Source organism: Notechis scutatus, chromosome 3 (genome assembly GCF_049901735.1).
Source record: "Notechis scutatus isolate UNSWTSFEM ecotype Mainland chromosome 3, rNotScu1.2, whole genome shotgun sequence".
NCBI classification, from domain to species: Eukaryota; Metazoa; Chordata; class Lepidosauria; order Squamata; family Elapidae; genus Notechis; species Notechis scutatus.
This window is the reverse complement of record NC_142011.1, coordinates 194556784-194573077: the sequence shown is the minus strand read 5'-3', so window position 1 is coordinate 194573077 and position 16294 is coordinate 194556784.

Genomic DNA, 16294 nt, shown 5'->3' with positions numbered 1-16294 from the left:
GAGAAGGACCAGAGGAGACATGATAGCAGTGTTCCAACCAATATTTGAGGGGCTGCCACAGAGAGTGAGGGGTCAAGCTATTTTCCAAGGCCGAAAATGAAGGCCAGACAAGAATGAAAACTGATCAAGGAGAGATTTGACCTGGAAGTAAGGAGAAATTTTCTGACAGTGAGAACAATCCACCAGTGGAACAGCTTGCCCTCGGAAGTTATGGGAGATTCATCAATGGAAACTTTCAGGAAGAGACTGGACTGCCATCTATCAAAAATGGTATGGGGATCTCCTGCTTGGGAGGGGTGGCTGTTGGATTATATGACCTAGAAGGTCCCTTCCAACTCTGTTAATCTGTTAAAAAAAAACAACACCTTGAGTTGTTTGTATACTGGTCTTTTTGTCTGGAATTGTCATCGTTCATTTGCCCATTTGTCCTCATGCCACTCCTGTCAATTTGCAGGATGTTTTGAGTCATCCCAACTTCTGGGAACAAAAAGAACAAAAATTTATAAACTCCGAAGCAAATTTTGATTCTTTGGAGAGAGGAATTTTCTATGAAGCGGCTGCTAGGAGGGCAAGTTTCTTTGAAGACTTCCTAAAGATCAGCAGGTCAGGTGAAATTCCCCAGGAAGATTGTGTAAGAGGCACACACAGTTGCTGAAGTGGGCCCAAAGCGAGTTGAACAAATGCTTCAACAAATGCTGCAGGGTAGCCCAGATAGAGCACAATGGCTCCTTCTGTGTTGATCCGATCTCAGCAGGGTCCCAAGGGAGAAGCAGAGTAAATCTTCTGCTTTTACTATAAAAATGCACCCAGCACTTCAAAACAGACCTTCAGCGCTTAATTCAAAATGCAGTTTCGGTATTCCATATGAATCTTCTCAGACAGAACTCTGCGCTTCCTATCCCTCAAGACTGATGAGATGCATAATTTTAAAATCCGGATGAAATAAACATTGTCCTTCCTCTGCTGCTACCACCCAGGAATCAAAGCTACAGCTGCTTTTCCCCAAAGGAGACCAACCTGGCAACACTCAAACAAAGCAGATACGCACAGGACAGCATCTGAAAGGAGAATATTGATAGAGGGGTTATCACCACAGTGAAATGTTTAGGAAGAAATGACCTTAATGGAAAAACAGCTGCTCCATTCCCGACCAAACAGCTATTAAGACAACCTTCTGCCCCCCCCACCCCCCCAGCATACTGCCCTCCAGATGTGTGGGGATTACAACTCCCAGAATCCCTAGCCACCATAACCAGCTTCCAAAAGAACAAAAGGATGCCACTTCTTGCTTAGGATTGCTCATCCAATCTATGACAGTGCCATATATCTCATCTCATGATTCCTTTGTGTTATTTTATCCTTCACAAAGTCTGTTTGTCTGCTTTGTCTGAAATTGTACAGGGCCATTGTGCTGGTTAGACAGTATAAAGTTAGTTGGGAATTGTGAGATGTCCCCTTAAGGGAATGCCTCATGGGAGATGTAGTTCATGTCATGTTGTCACATCTGTAATCCTGATTGGTCACTGAATTGACCCTTGGTGGGTTGGGGGAGTTTCCTTTATTCTTGCTTGGACCCCAGCATTGTGCTGGTGTCTTTCCCTTTGCTGGATCGTTATGGGATGAAGATAACCATATTTTCACACTATGAAGATGACTATGCAAAGATTGGACATTAGATGAATCCAGGCATCGGATTCAAATTTTTTAACAACCAGTTCTGTGGGCGTGGCTTAGTTGGTGGGCGTGGCTTGGTGGTCACGTTATTGGCTGGGCGTGGCCAGCTCAGTATCACTCATATCGAGACACACATCTTCTTGCCTGGCCTCTCATGACTGTGGGGATGCTGCAATAGTCGTAAGTGTGAAAAATGGTCATCACTTTTTTCAGTGCCATTGTAATTTTGAATGGTCACTCCACACAAGCAAAGTACCAGCAAAGAAGAGGAAAAAAACTCCAGAGAAGTTCTTGAGACGGGAAGTCTAGTCCTGCCAAGAATGTAATAAGGGTTAACGGAGAGGCAGTTTCTGTAAGCAACACCAGAATGTTTCCTTCCTGCCTTCCTTGCAGGATTAGGCCAGTAATTTCTTCTAACAACCGGTTCTCCAAACTGCTTAGAATGTTAAAAACCAGTTCTAGTGAATAGGTGCGAACTGGTAGAATCCCACCTCTGGATGAATCTCAACATAACTGTGAGTTATACCTTGAGGATGCCTATTACAAACCAATAAAGAAACTTTGTATGGAAACCTTTGTAGAGTTTATCTAACTGTCTTTATATTCAGCCAGAAAGTTAAAGACAGAACTGCCGTGATGGCGAACCTATGGCATAGGTGCCACAGGCACGCAGAGCCATTTGTGCGGGCACATGAGCTCCAGCCAAACTTACTTGCACTGCACATGTGCATGCCTCCCAGCTGATTTTCAGCCTGTTTGAGGCCGTTTTTGCTCTCCCGGAGGCTCGAGGGAAGCCTCTGCAGCCTTGGGAGGCCGAAAAATGGGTCTTCTGGAAATACCGGAAGTGCCGAAACAGGCCCATTTTCAGCCTCCAAAGGCTCCAGAGGCTTCCCTCGAGCCTCCAGGAGGGTGAAAATGGCCTCAAACGGCCCAAAAATCTGCTGGGAGGAGTGAGCATGCGCAGTGCAGGTAAGGGGGCAGGGGGCATTGCATTGTGGGTGCCGGCACACATGCGCGTGTGCTTTTGGCACACCACAACAAAAAGGTTCGCCATCACTGATATAGGTTTTCCTGCCTGACCAGGGGGTTGGACTAGAAGACCTCCAGGGTCCCTTCCAACTCTGTTATTCTGTTTTTAAAAGCGCTGCTAAATTGGAGACGTACATTTCCTCAATTTATGAAGCTTTGTCTGCCTTTTTAATAACCGATATTAATGTTTGCTTTGTGTGTGTTTTTTTTCCTGATGTACACTTTATTTAAATGCAGCTAGCACTAATGCACATGTTTGCGTTCAGCTTTTAAAAGCATGCTGTTTGGTATGCAAGTTTCTCAAATAAACACACAGCTTGATAGAAACATTCATATAAAGAGTGGTGGATATCACTAGATTTAATTCCCTGTGGATATCTTGGCTGGAAAGGGGTTTGCTAAACTCTGACCTGGGGTCTAATTTCCCAGCCGTTGTTTGCAATCCCCAGACACCCGAAGGATGAGTTGGATTCCATTGACAGTAAATTATCCTGCTGATTTTCTGCAACCAGCTAATGAAAAAGTAAAGTTGACAATGCCACCCTCTGGGACTGTTACAACTGTTATAGATTTCCCTTGGAGGCTGAACTTAACTCCTCAACTTATGACCACAACTGGAATCAGAATTTCTCTTACCAAGCAAGGAAATGCTTAAGTAAATCATGCCTAACGTTACGACCCCATTTGCATGGTTTTTTAGCTAAACTCTGCAGTTGTTATGTTGAATTATATGTTGTTAAATGAATCCCCATTGACTTCGCTTGCCAGAAGCTGGCTGGGAAGGTCACAGATGACCCTGGAATACTGCAATCCTCATAAATACATGTCTGTTGCCGAGCAAATTTGAATTTTGATCACATGTCTGTGAGGATGTGGCAATAATCATAAGTGCAAGAACTGGTTGTAAGTCACTTTACAGTTAATAAAATTAGGCAGATTATCTGCTGATGAATCCACCACCTTTTGTAATATTTTATCTTGTTTTTGTCATGACTCCAATAAAGAACGGACTGGAGCCAAGACAGCCAGGATGTGATACGACCATATTCTTTCACTTGCCTAGTGTTACCACGTGGACGCTATAATGAATATTCGTCAAATAACTAACATCGGCTTCCTGACAAGGAGTGGTGTAATAATAATGATTCATGGCTGGATGTCAAGGTGGTGCAGTTACCATGTTTCTTTAATTTAAGGATGCCGGATGTTAGGCAGTGAAGCCAGACGGAAGGTGGTTATAATAATTATATTGTTATCCACATGTATAAATACAGCTCTGGGTTTCGTTGCAACCCAGAGCTGACTTTAAACATAATTTGATCGCTGTTACCTGTTGTGGTGGTGTGGAAGACGAATAAAATACTTCACTAAAGCTAAAGGAGTGAGTTGATATCTTATCCTTCACCCCCTCAATCTCAGACAAACAGCTGACAGTTTTCTTTTCCTTTTTTTAACTTTATTTTTAATATGCTGTTGTTTCCAATTCTGGCCAGTGTAAACTTCATATTGTTATTTAATATTTATTTATCCAGTACTTGGTTAAAAGCATTCTGTTATTCACACAAGGTTGTGTGAATTTCATCTCCTAAAATTCTCAACAACAGCCCTGGTGGATGGAGAATTTGGGGAGTTGAAATCTGTACAACGGAAAATTGCCTAGTTTGGAGGGGGAAAGCAGGACAAGGAACTGCAACAATAATAAAACATTCTTCTTTTTAGGCAAAATCTTTTGTTCTCATTGTTTGTTAATTGGTTATTCCATATTAAGCTTTTTTCTGAGTACAAAATGTCTCTGATGAAATGTTCAATCAAATTAAAGAAGCAGCGCACTATTTTGCCAATTTTTAGATGGTACTTTTCCATGTTGCACTTTTCGGAAAAATGCTGCTTACCAATAACATCATTGGCTGCAAAACTCCAGGCAACTAAGTAACAGCAGTAGCCTGTTCTACTGGTTAGTCATTTTTTTCAGCGTATACCTGTACAAGTAATCCTCTATTTACAACCATTCATTTAATGAACATTCGAAGTTACAATGGCACTGAAAAATGTAATTAATGATTGGTTTTCACACTTACGAATGTTGCAATATCAGAATCAGAATAGAGCTGGAAGGGACCTTGGAGGTCTTCTAGTCCAGCCCCCTGCTCAAGCAGGAGATTCTATACCATTTCAGACAAGTGACTGTCCAGTCTCTTCTTAAGAACCTCCAGTGATGAAACATCCACAATGTCTGAAGGCAAACTGTTTCACTGGTTAATTGTCCTCACTGTTAGGAAGTTCCTCCTCAATTCTTTGTTGCTTCTCTCCTTGATTAATTTCCATCCATTGTTTCTTGTCCTGCGTTCTGGTGCTTTGGAAAATAAAATTGACCCCCTCCTCTTTGTGGCAACTTCTCAAATACTGGAATACAGCTATGATTCGTCAGCAATAAATGCTGGAAATTTCATTTTCCAGAATTCCCACATTTTTTTTAGAAACCACAAGTCGTAACATAGTTTTGATTCATAACATAGTTTTGAAATTCCTTTATTTGTTAAATTATATTTACTGAAAATTTTCATATGATAGGGTAAATGGAAAAAAATCAGAAAAGAAAAAGAAAACCAATTTAAGAAGCATAAAAATGACTTCCAACTTTCTTTCAACGGATAATTGCATTCTTACTGTTCCTCCTTCCTAAGTATTTTACAAGTCCCTTCACCCCTTCACTTGGACCTTATCGTTCTTAGCCTTGAAACCCACAAATCAATAATTTATTGTCTTCTGTCAGGAAAAAAAGTCCATATAAGGCTTTCAGCCTTTTCAAAAATGTTTTTGCTGTTTGTTCTCTGACCAAACTGGTCAGGTTGCCATTTCTATCAATTCTGACATTTTCACAATTCCTTCCTCCACTGTGGGAAGTTCATTATTCTTCCATCGGAGTTTTGTAATTTCTTGAGTAGAGGCAGTTGTCACAGAAGAGCAGGCAGAACTGGGGGTTAGCTTAAAGTCATTAGCTTAAAGTCATTATAGTCCCACAAATGGTCCAAGTCCAACTCCTCTTGAATTCCGTTGATCTTTCTTTGGCGCCAATTTAGTATTGCGCTTTAGTGTAGATTCTTGTGTATAGACTTGAGCAATAAATCTTTCAAACTCAACATAATGTAGGGTCCTGATCCTTTGTGCCTGACATTAGTTGACAGTTTCCTTCCTGTTGCTTTGAAGTTCCTTACCATTGCTTCCAAAAGGAACCATGCCTATTGTAATTTGCATCCTTGTTACCTGATACACGAGGGTCAGAGGATCAGACATGGCTTTTGTTGACCAGTTACCTCTGAGCCAATATGGACATGTGTTTCCTAGTGTTCATCATTTGGAGATGCTGTTAATTTGATTCTCTTTGTGAAGGCCTGCTTACATAGTTCTTAGTTCCATGATGGACCTCAATCTCCATCTCTTTGACAAGGTGGCATCCCATGGTGGAAAGGAAGAGGAGGATCATTCCTACTATGACTACATTGGTTAAAGTGTCATGGGATCTTATGATCTATGACTGCCCCAACAGAAATCTTATATGAATTTATGACTCCACAAGAGTTCAGCCATTTATAAACAAACCAACAGAGCTGAATACCATATACCTGTTAGAATTGGACCCAGTATGGACCAGCTTTCTCTGCCTATAAACCTACTGACTACTAAGGAGCAATATATAAAAAATAGCTTGCAGAGAGATTCCTTGTTATCTCTTCTACTGGTTTTGTCTTGCTTTGAAGGTCTTGGTATAACATGCCTTCTATTGGTTAGATGAGTTGTCTCAAGGGTTTCGTCCCTTCCTGCCCTCTCTTGGTTCAATTTCTCTTTCTCTTCTAATCCAGATCTTTGCAGTTTTGATTTGACATGCTCTTTCCCCACTGAAGGAACTTTGAGTTTCCTGTCATTACGTAATTTCCTAAACAAAGCTTTACCCATGTTTTCTTTCATGTGAATACTAGCTTCAAGGATATTTTCTTCTTAAAATTACATTCCTAACTGCCTCTCGGTGGATTTGCCAACTATATAAAAACTTTCTACCATCCAACACAGAGATCTCATCTGGAGTGCAGCATTGCCATCACCTGGTCTAAATTATGGAAGGAAAGAACATTATACACACAGTGCATTATGAATATGCTCTTTCCAGTAGATCCCCATGTGGGGATTGCTTCTGGTTCCACTGGAAGGACCAGATTCAAATATTCATTTTCCTGAGAAGGGAGGTCTCAAGTATCTCATGGTCTCATACATTTACCCAAGAACAGAATCCTGATTCAGCTGAGTATTCATTGTGAGTTTACTGTCTAAAGACTTGGCTGCACTGTTCTTCTGATGACTTCCTTATTTCTCTTGTTGCTTCATTCTTTCCATCGCCAGCACTACTCTACATCTTAACAGCATATTGAATTTCTTATTGTTGATGGATGAATTCTTTGCCTCTTATCTTAATGAGCAGGATGTGCCTCTCTGTTCCCATACATCTAGTTGAAGAAGAAAAAAATCCCTTAAAAGGCAAGGGTTATTAGGATGGGCTTGCTTAAAAAGAAATTTAGTTTCAGAAAACAAAAACAGCTCAGGAGATGATTTAAATCCTATCATGTTAATATTTCCTCTTTTTAAAGGTTCTATCTTGAGAAGATACTTTTTTGTTGGCTGGTAGGGTAGCGTGGTTGGGCACAAGTTTCATTCCAGAGGTATGGATATAGATAAAGATGAGCAATTCTGCATGGTCATAACATGGCCCAAGGAAGAAAGATCTCCTGCTCTGTTCCTTCAATCCTTACCTTGGCTGGTCTGGTGCCAATTGTGATCCCAACAACATAAACAGCAGAAATTCAATTATCTAAAGAATGGAACAGAAAAGAACAGGACGCTGTTCTGGCCAAGCATGATTGGACACACAAGGAATTTGTCTCTGGTGCATAAGCTCTCAGTGTACATAAAAACAACAAAGTAATATATTAATGAGATACCAATAGTATTAAAAAAGATGAGATGGATAATAGGAATACAGCCAAACTCTATGGGTATCCTTAGACATAAGATGGTACTGTGGTGATTAGGTCAAGGGTCTCAGAATTCCTGAGTTAACATGACCGGAGAAGGAATTCTGGGAGTTGAAGTCCACAAGTCTTAAAGCTGTCAAGTTTGAAGACCCCTGGATTATAGGTGATTAGCAGAGTGATGTCACGAGGAGAAAAAAACTGTCTCCGTGTCTAGTTGTATTGCCATGCAATGCCCTATAGTGGCATCTGAAGGGGAGGAATTGAAATAATATATGTTTCAAGGATGTGAGGAGTTGGTAGATATTTTCTCAGCCCTCTTTCTGACTTGTGGAATATACAGGTCCTCAGAGGAAGGAAGGCTGGTTGCAACTGTTTTTCTACAGTCCAAACTATCTGCTGAAGTCTGTACCTGTCCTCCTTTGGTTGATGTAGCAAACCAGACAGTTTTAGGACCTGATAAATTAGTACTTGATAAAACTTCAGTAACACACAACCCAACCTATTGCCTCAGTCTCTGGGTCAAATATGCAGCTATACAAGTAGCCTCCAATTTACAAATGTTTATTTAGGACTGTTCAAAGTTATAAAAGCACTGAAAAACACTTATGATCATTATGATCATTGCAATATCACTGAGGTCACATGATCAAAATTTGGACACTTGGCAACTGGCATATATTTATGACGATTGGAATGTCCTGGGGTCATGTGATCACCTTTTGAACTTTCTGACATTAAACAAAATTAATGAAGAAACGAGATTCACTTAACCACCATGTTACTAGCTTAACAAGTGCAATGGTTCACTTAGTTACTGTGCTAAGAAAGGTTATAAAATAGGGCAAAATTCACCTAACAATTATCTTGCTAGCAATGGAAATTTTAGGGACACTTTGTGGTTATAAGTTGAGGACTACCTGTAATTATAGTGCAAGTACAGTGGAAGCCTCACTTTGAAAATTTAGCATGCCAGTCTTCCATTGCCTATCCAAACTAAGACTCACCTACACTCAAGCCCATGCGTTCTGCCATTACATATCCCATGAGGGATCATACATCTGAAATCCTTTTCCTCCATTTCCTGTTTGGTTTTATCCTGTCCCCTACAAAACAACATTGCTGAAAGAAGGGGTCTCCAAATTTGGCAACTTTACAACTTGTGGACTTCAAATCCCAGAATTCCTCAACCAGATTGAAGAATTCTGGGAGTCGAAGTCCACAAGACATAAAGTTGCCAAGTTTGGAGACCCTGGCTTAAAACATCAAGGTAAACATAGAGTCTATGATTCTAAGTATGTTTGACCCTATCTTACGTTCCTCTGCCATTCTTTCACTTTAATTGCTTGCCAATTTTTTCCTGCTTATAAAAAGCTCCATGTATTCTGCATTATGTTGATTGTATAATGACTATCACTTGGAATTTCAAGCAGATGCAAAATAATGGCCATACTAATGGATTGTTTTAATGTCAAAGAGCCCTTCTAATCATGTCTGCTATGATTACAAATAAAGAAGCAGAAGAAGTATTAAATATTCAGCCATAAGACACAGGAGAAATTCAAACTCATGTAAGAGAACCAGTTTGGTCTAATGGTGGGAGACCGTGAGTTCTAGTCCTGCCTTAGCCATGAAAACCAGTCATTTTCTCTCAGCCCTCACAGGGTTGTTGTCAAAAGGAAAATAGGAGGAGGAAGGTGTAATGGATATATATTCATTGCTTTGAGTTGTTTATAAAAATAATAATAAAAAGGCAGGAAATAAGCTCATTTAATAGGGAAATATCATGATTATCTTTCTTTGAATAGACTTTGTGCATCCTAATTTATATTAATAGCAGCACATGCATATGGGATTTTTAACCATGATTTATGTTAAGTTCTGGGCAAAGAATGGAGGTGAGGCCAGAGAGATTTCTAACAGCTCTTTATTCAATACTGCCTGTGAGGCAACTGAACTCCCTGGCTGACACAGCTCCTTTCATAGGGAACTGATCAGCCAAACAACCAATCAGGAGAGAGTATTTTCCCCCTGCTCCAACAGAGGACCAGAATGAGAACTTCAACTGGCAACTATATACACTATATACAATTACATAACCATTTACAAAATGGCTGTCTTGGTGGATGAGATCAGTCATAAAACACCACTTTATCAGAAGGCAAATTACTCACTTGTTTTAGGATAGGCTAATCTCTACCTACAGTGCTTCTAAACCAGGGGTCTTCAAACTTGACAGCTTTAAGACTTGTGGACTTCAACTCCCAGAATTCCTCCTTCAGTCATGTTAGCTCAGGAATTCTGGGAGTTGAAGTCCACAAGTCTTAAACTTGCCAAGTTTGAAGACCCTTGTTCTAAATCATAGACAAAATCTAGAAAACTTTTAAGATTTTAGATCTAAAAATCTGAAATTTTAGGCATGGTGGAGACACTGATCTCTCCGATTTGTTGTTTTCAGCTTAGCGATCATCTAGTTATTTGCAATTCTGATCCTATCCTCCTCAATCAATTTATTTATTTATTTCTCTCTCTGTGAGTGTCTCTCTCTCTCTCTCTCTCTCTACAGATAACTATATTTGCAAATAAGGCACTGGGTTGAAGCAACCTAACTATTTTCTAAAAATGTCTATGAGGGCCTTCATGAAATCCAGGAAAAACAAATCAAAACGAATGTTGTAGGTTGTGTTTTGCAGCATGCTGATGTTCCCTTTTTTTACTTTTAACTTAGTAAATCCTAATAAAACTAAAATAAGAAGAGACAAGAGTCTGGTGAACACCAAGGGAGGTGTCTAAATACTAAAAACAAATCATGCTACTGATCTGTTGCTTATTAATACTTGAATCGTGCGGTCATTTCTTTTTGAAGTATAGAATTTCATAAACAAACCCCGTAACAGAAGTCCTTACAGATAATATTTTCTTGCATTGTTCTTGTTTGCTCACAGTTATTTTATTTTTGCTGTTTTATTACCTAGAGAGAAGTAAAACAACAAACAAAAACTCCATCTTTCATGGAGACCCTCTCCAATGTGGCTAAAGAAAATGAATGAAAGCAACTAAGCTTAGAGAGCATCAAAGACTCCACAGTTCAATCCTGAGCTACATATTTTATCCTCTCTTGGTAGCCAACCTCTACATTAAGGTTGTCAAACTCCCGGCCCTTGGGCCGGATGCATCATGCACTGGCCATGCTCACACCCAGCTTAGCGAAGGGTGGGGGGTAAAAGCTCCGATGTATCACGTGACACCTCCGTGACAACATCAGCTTGACATTCCTCTTCTAGATGAAGTCAAGAGCCAGGAAGGAAGGGCTTTCAGTTGGAGCCTTGGTGGCACAGTGGTTAAACCTGCAATATTGCAGGTTAACTCTGCCCACAGCCTGGAGTTCAATCTTAATGGGATTCAAGGTTGACTCAAACCTTCCAGCATTCCCAGGTCAGTAAAATGAGGATCCAGATTGTTGGTGGCAATATGCAAATAATGCTTACATTGTAAACTGCCCAGAGAGAGTGTTTTAAAGCAGTAGTCGCCAACCAGTGGGCCAGGGACCACAGGTGGTCTGCAAGAAAATTGTGGTGGTCCACAGAGAAATGTCACCCGCAAAACACCCTCCAAAGCAATTAATCCTGGCTGTGCTGGAACACAAGGCTGCACCACCCACATGGCCTGCGGGAACACAAGGCTTGCATCATTTGCATTGTGAACAACATGAGGTAGAGAGGGGAGGGGGGAAAGGGCAGAGGGGGAGAACTTGCCCCATGCACCTGGCCTGGCCACCGGGCTGCTTCTTTCTGTTTCTTTCTTCTTCTGCTTTTGGCTGCACACAAGGAAAGCAGCAAAAGTCTTTTTTTCTCTCCCCCAAACTCTGCCAGAAATGACTCTTTGGGACCCTGCAAGCCATCCTGCTTCAAGAGGTTGCACCGGTGTGACAAGTCTCACAAAGACTCATTTGTGGCAGAGTTTGGGGGAGAGAAAGAAAGACTTCTGCTGCTTTCCTTGCATGAAGCCAAAAGTCTTTCTCTCTCCCCCTGAGAACAGAGCTGGAAATGGTATCCTGCGATCCCAAATAAAGAATGATTGATCGGTAGGAAAACAGGGTGGGGAATTTTCTGCAGACTTTTTTGGGGATTTTCCCGGGGTCTCTGGTCTGCGGGATTTTAAATTATGAGTTTAGTGGCCCCTGAGGTCCAAAAGGTTGGCGACTCCTGTTTTAAAGCATTGGGGTGGTATATAAGCCTAAATGCTATTGCCACTGCTATTTCAAAATTGACAACTAAATGATCTATCCGTTGCAGAAGCAAAAGTAGATCTGTGGGGGCTGCACACGGCCCTCCTGAGTTCTGTTTTTGCTAGCAGAGCGCTTGGGCCACCACAGGCGCCCCCCCCCCGACACGAGTGATGTTGAGCTGGCCATGGCCATCCCAGCCCCCCAAGATCAAGCACAACCCTGATGTGGCCCTCAATGAAATCAAGTTTGACAACGCTGAGATAGATATGTAGGTAGAAAATTTTAATGAAATAAAGAAAGCTGCTTCTGCAGGTGATCAATTCATTTCAGGGGGCAGTTATATATCATTCTATCTTTTTTGGCAAAAAGACTGTACTTATGTCCTTCAGACAAGGGCATTTCCCTCCAACCCATGACAACTAAGTCCAGCCCCTGCTTAAGAATCCAGATTAACCCACCCTTGATAGATGGTTGCCTGGCCTCCCCTCGAATGCATTTTAAGGAAGGAAAGGCCACTTCCTTTCTGGGTGATTGATTTTGCTGTCAAATTTCTTATTGTAAATTAACACTTTCAAGCCCACAACGTACTACATATTCCCTGGCCTACACTCTGAAATGCTAGAGGATTTTGAGCATCTGTTCTGAGTCTTGTTTGGTTGGACTAGAAGACCTCCAAGGTCCCTTCCAACTCTGTTATTCTGTAATATCCTGTTACGTGAAGCAGTATTGGGAAGTTACTTGGGGGATGGTACATGGCCCATGATTTATTCCCAAGAAATAAATGCTCAAACTTTCAGCATTGATCCAAAGTTGACTGTACAAAGAAAGAAAAAGCACTGCTATCCATGTAGGCAGGCAACTGTATTATTTCAAGAAATGTCATGAAGACATTGGGAAAAAAACAGAATTAAAATGGGTATGTCTTCTCATTGAAAAGCCACGCTTAGTTCACTGTGCAACTTTCAATGTCTGAACTACAGTTTAGATGTTCCCCCTAAAGATTACAGAGAAATACGTTTATGAAGTTATCGTAAATGACATTCGGGGATTACATTTATGGCTATATAATGAACTGATATTTCGGGTAACTTCTCCTGCCACAAAATTGTTGGAAAATAAAAATTATTGGGTGGTAGAGGAATAAATGCTACCAAACCAGAAACATAAACAGCATCCAAAATCCAGCATCTGAAGATAGTGAGGTTGGAATTTTGCATATCAGAAAAACTCAGTTGGATCCTATTACAGGATTACCAAGAGCTTGGATAATAATTTGTGGAGAAGCACAATGAAAAAACACTTCTTGATGCATTTCCCCCTCGGTTTCACTAAAACAAATAGCATTTCCATTTGCTTCTCCCAACATAGCTTTGCAAATGTAATTTACAAGATAATTGCATTCCATTGCCACCTCTTTCCTCTGTTCACTTGGAAGATAATCATAATGGCTTGAAATATTTTAAAAGGGAATATTCATTCCCTTTTAAAGGGGCTTAAGATACTGGCCAGCATTGTCCTTCTTTCAAACTAGCAGCAATGCCTTTTGATTTAGTGGTTGGCTGGTAGAATGTAGTGTCTCTAATCCTTGCTTCTCCAGCCCCCAGCCTTCATTGGTTAAATTCTTTGCTCTGCCAGTTCCCAATTTATTTATTATTTATTTATAAAATTGATTGGTCATCCATCTCTCCACAGGATAACTCTGGGTAGATTACGGTCACAAAAAGTGTATTCATACAAGTTCATTAAAACATAAATAAATTAAAGCCAAACATTTGATCACTACAATGCCACAAAGAAGAAGGAGTCAAGCTATTCTCCAAAGCAACTGAGGGCAGGACAAGAAGCAATAAGGATGGAAACTGATCAAGAAGAAAAGCAACCTTGAACTAAGGAGAAATTTCCTGATAGTTAGAACAATTAATCAATGGAATAGTTTGCCTCCAGAAGTTGTGGGTGCTCTAACACTGGAAGTTTTTAAGATGAGATTGGATAACGATTTGTCTGAAGTGGTATAGGGTTTCTTGCCTAAGCAGGGGGTTGGACTAGAAGATCTCCAAGGTCCCTTCCAACTCTGATATTCTATTAAAAATCTAATGACAGAGGTGGAGTAGAGGGAGGTGGGATCTGATGTTACTTGATCAACCACCTCCACTATGCGGTTCTCCTGTTGGGGCCCCAAACCATATCTTGTATATCTTAAAGCTCTTATGAAAGGATAGAAGGGTATCGTGCCCTATTTGAGTTCTGAGAATCTTACCTTGGCCTCTTTTCAACAGATAAATCTCTTAACAGGGTAACCCTCTCCAGTCTATCTCAACAGACACCATTGTTTTTACCTAAAACAACAAATACAACAGCCAACGCTCTCCAGATCCATCCTAAGTTTGCCATCTTGTTCATCAAGCTTCTCTTCCCAGAATTTTTCATTCCAGATCCAATGCATTTTCCAATTTAAGTAATGCTCCATTCAAATAATGTATCTTTGTTCACACAATATGTAAGTTCTGCTGTCAGTGTTCCAAGTAATATATCCATAACAAACAGGACTCAGAGGCAAGTAGGTTCCTCTAAGAATTGATTTATTGGACGTATCATCTTGGCATAAGCTGGTGAAAACCGACTCTGAATATTTCCACAATTTTCATCTAATTAAAAGTAAAAGTTTCTCCCTTTTCCCAAACAATTAGTCACATGGTCCAATCAAGGTCCTGTCCGGTTGTCAGGTGACGTCGCTCTTCCTCTCTCATCTACCTGTGGGAATGTCCTTGGTTCCCAGGAGAAAGTATTTTGTTTTGACTACAAACCCCACTATCTTTATTCCCCCTTCCCTATCCCTCAGCTCCAGTGTGGCAACACTGAAACCTCAAAATGGCCTCGGTCAGGTCAGCTTCAGGGTTGACATCTGTCTTATAGCAACATGTCCTTGTTGACCATCTCGGAATCAAATACATCTTATAAGCTAGATCAAGGGTCTTCAAACTTTGCAAGTTTAAGACTTGTAGACTTCAACTCCCAGAATTCCTGAGCTAACATGACTAGAAGAGGAATTCTGGGAGTTGAAGTCCACAAGTCTTAAAGCTGTGAAGTTTGAAGACCCCTGAGCTAGATAGAGCTACTTTGGAAAGTGTAGAATTTCCCTTCATCCTATATAAGCTACTATGTAAGAATGCCATACAATATAATCAGGCTCAGTTAACATTATGGGAATATCCACACAGTATTTGAAAAGAGGAAAGCAATTATTTTCTTAGAGAACCTGGGTTGATAAGGAGTGTATATTTTAGATCATTATGTTGGATTAGAGGTTTGTTTTAATTATTTAATTGGTTGTGGCAATAGTTAAAACACATTTTTAACTTTAGATATTAGACTGTAGATCTAATTATTTCTGAACTCTCTCTTATATTAGAAGATTGAATTTGTTCCTTATAAAATAATAAGACCATAACAGCTATTGGTAAATGGTTGTTAAAATAGATGCTCAAGAACCATGGAATAGGAAACTGAAATATGTAATAAATACATGAATGTGAGCGGAAGCTCATTTACATGTCACATTTTTATATATTTAAATGGATCCTTAATTCATGGAAAAGTTAATTTTGTGTTTATTGGGTGCCTGAGCATCTTTTCAGGAAGGAAATGTTCCTCGAGTCAGTTTTTAAGAAATGATGCTAAAATGCAGTATTTATTCATATGATATGATCAGCTTTAGCAGCTCTTCTAATTCCTTATATTAGCTATGTTTTAAAGCAGTCTGGTCTCTCATTTACACTATCTATACAGAAATCAACCTTCACACACCAGGCAAAGATAAGCCTTCAGGAAGAGTGTTAAGACTTGCTCCTGCCAATTGGGATGGGGTGAACAAATGTTAGGTAGTTCTGGAGATACAGGTAATCCTCAACTTACAACCATTCATTTAGTGAATGTTTGAAATTACCATGGCATTGGAAAAAGTTGTTTATGACCATTTATCACACAACCATTGCAGCATCACAATGGGGTGATCAAAATTCAGGTGCTTGGCAATTGGCTCATATTTTTGATGGTTGCTGTGTCCCAGGGTCATGTCAATCATCTTTTGTGACCTTCTAACACGAGGGTCTTCAAACTTGGCAAGTTTAAGACTTGTGCGACTTCCAGAATTCCTGAGCTAACATGACTGGAGGAGGAATTCTGGGAGTTGAAGTCCACAAGTCTTAAAGCTGTCAAGTTTGAAGACCCCTGTTCTAACAAAGCAAAATCAATGGGGAAGCCATACTCCTTTTACAGCCGTGTTACTAACTTAACAGCTGTAGTGATTCACTTAACAGCTATGGCAAGAAAGGTCATAAAATGG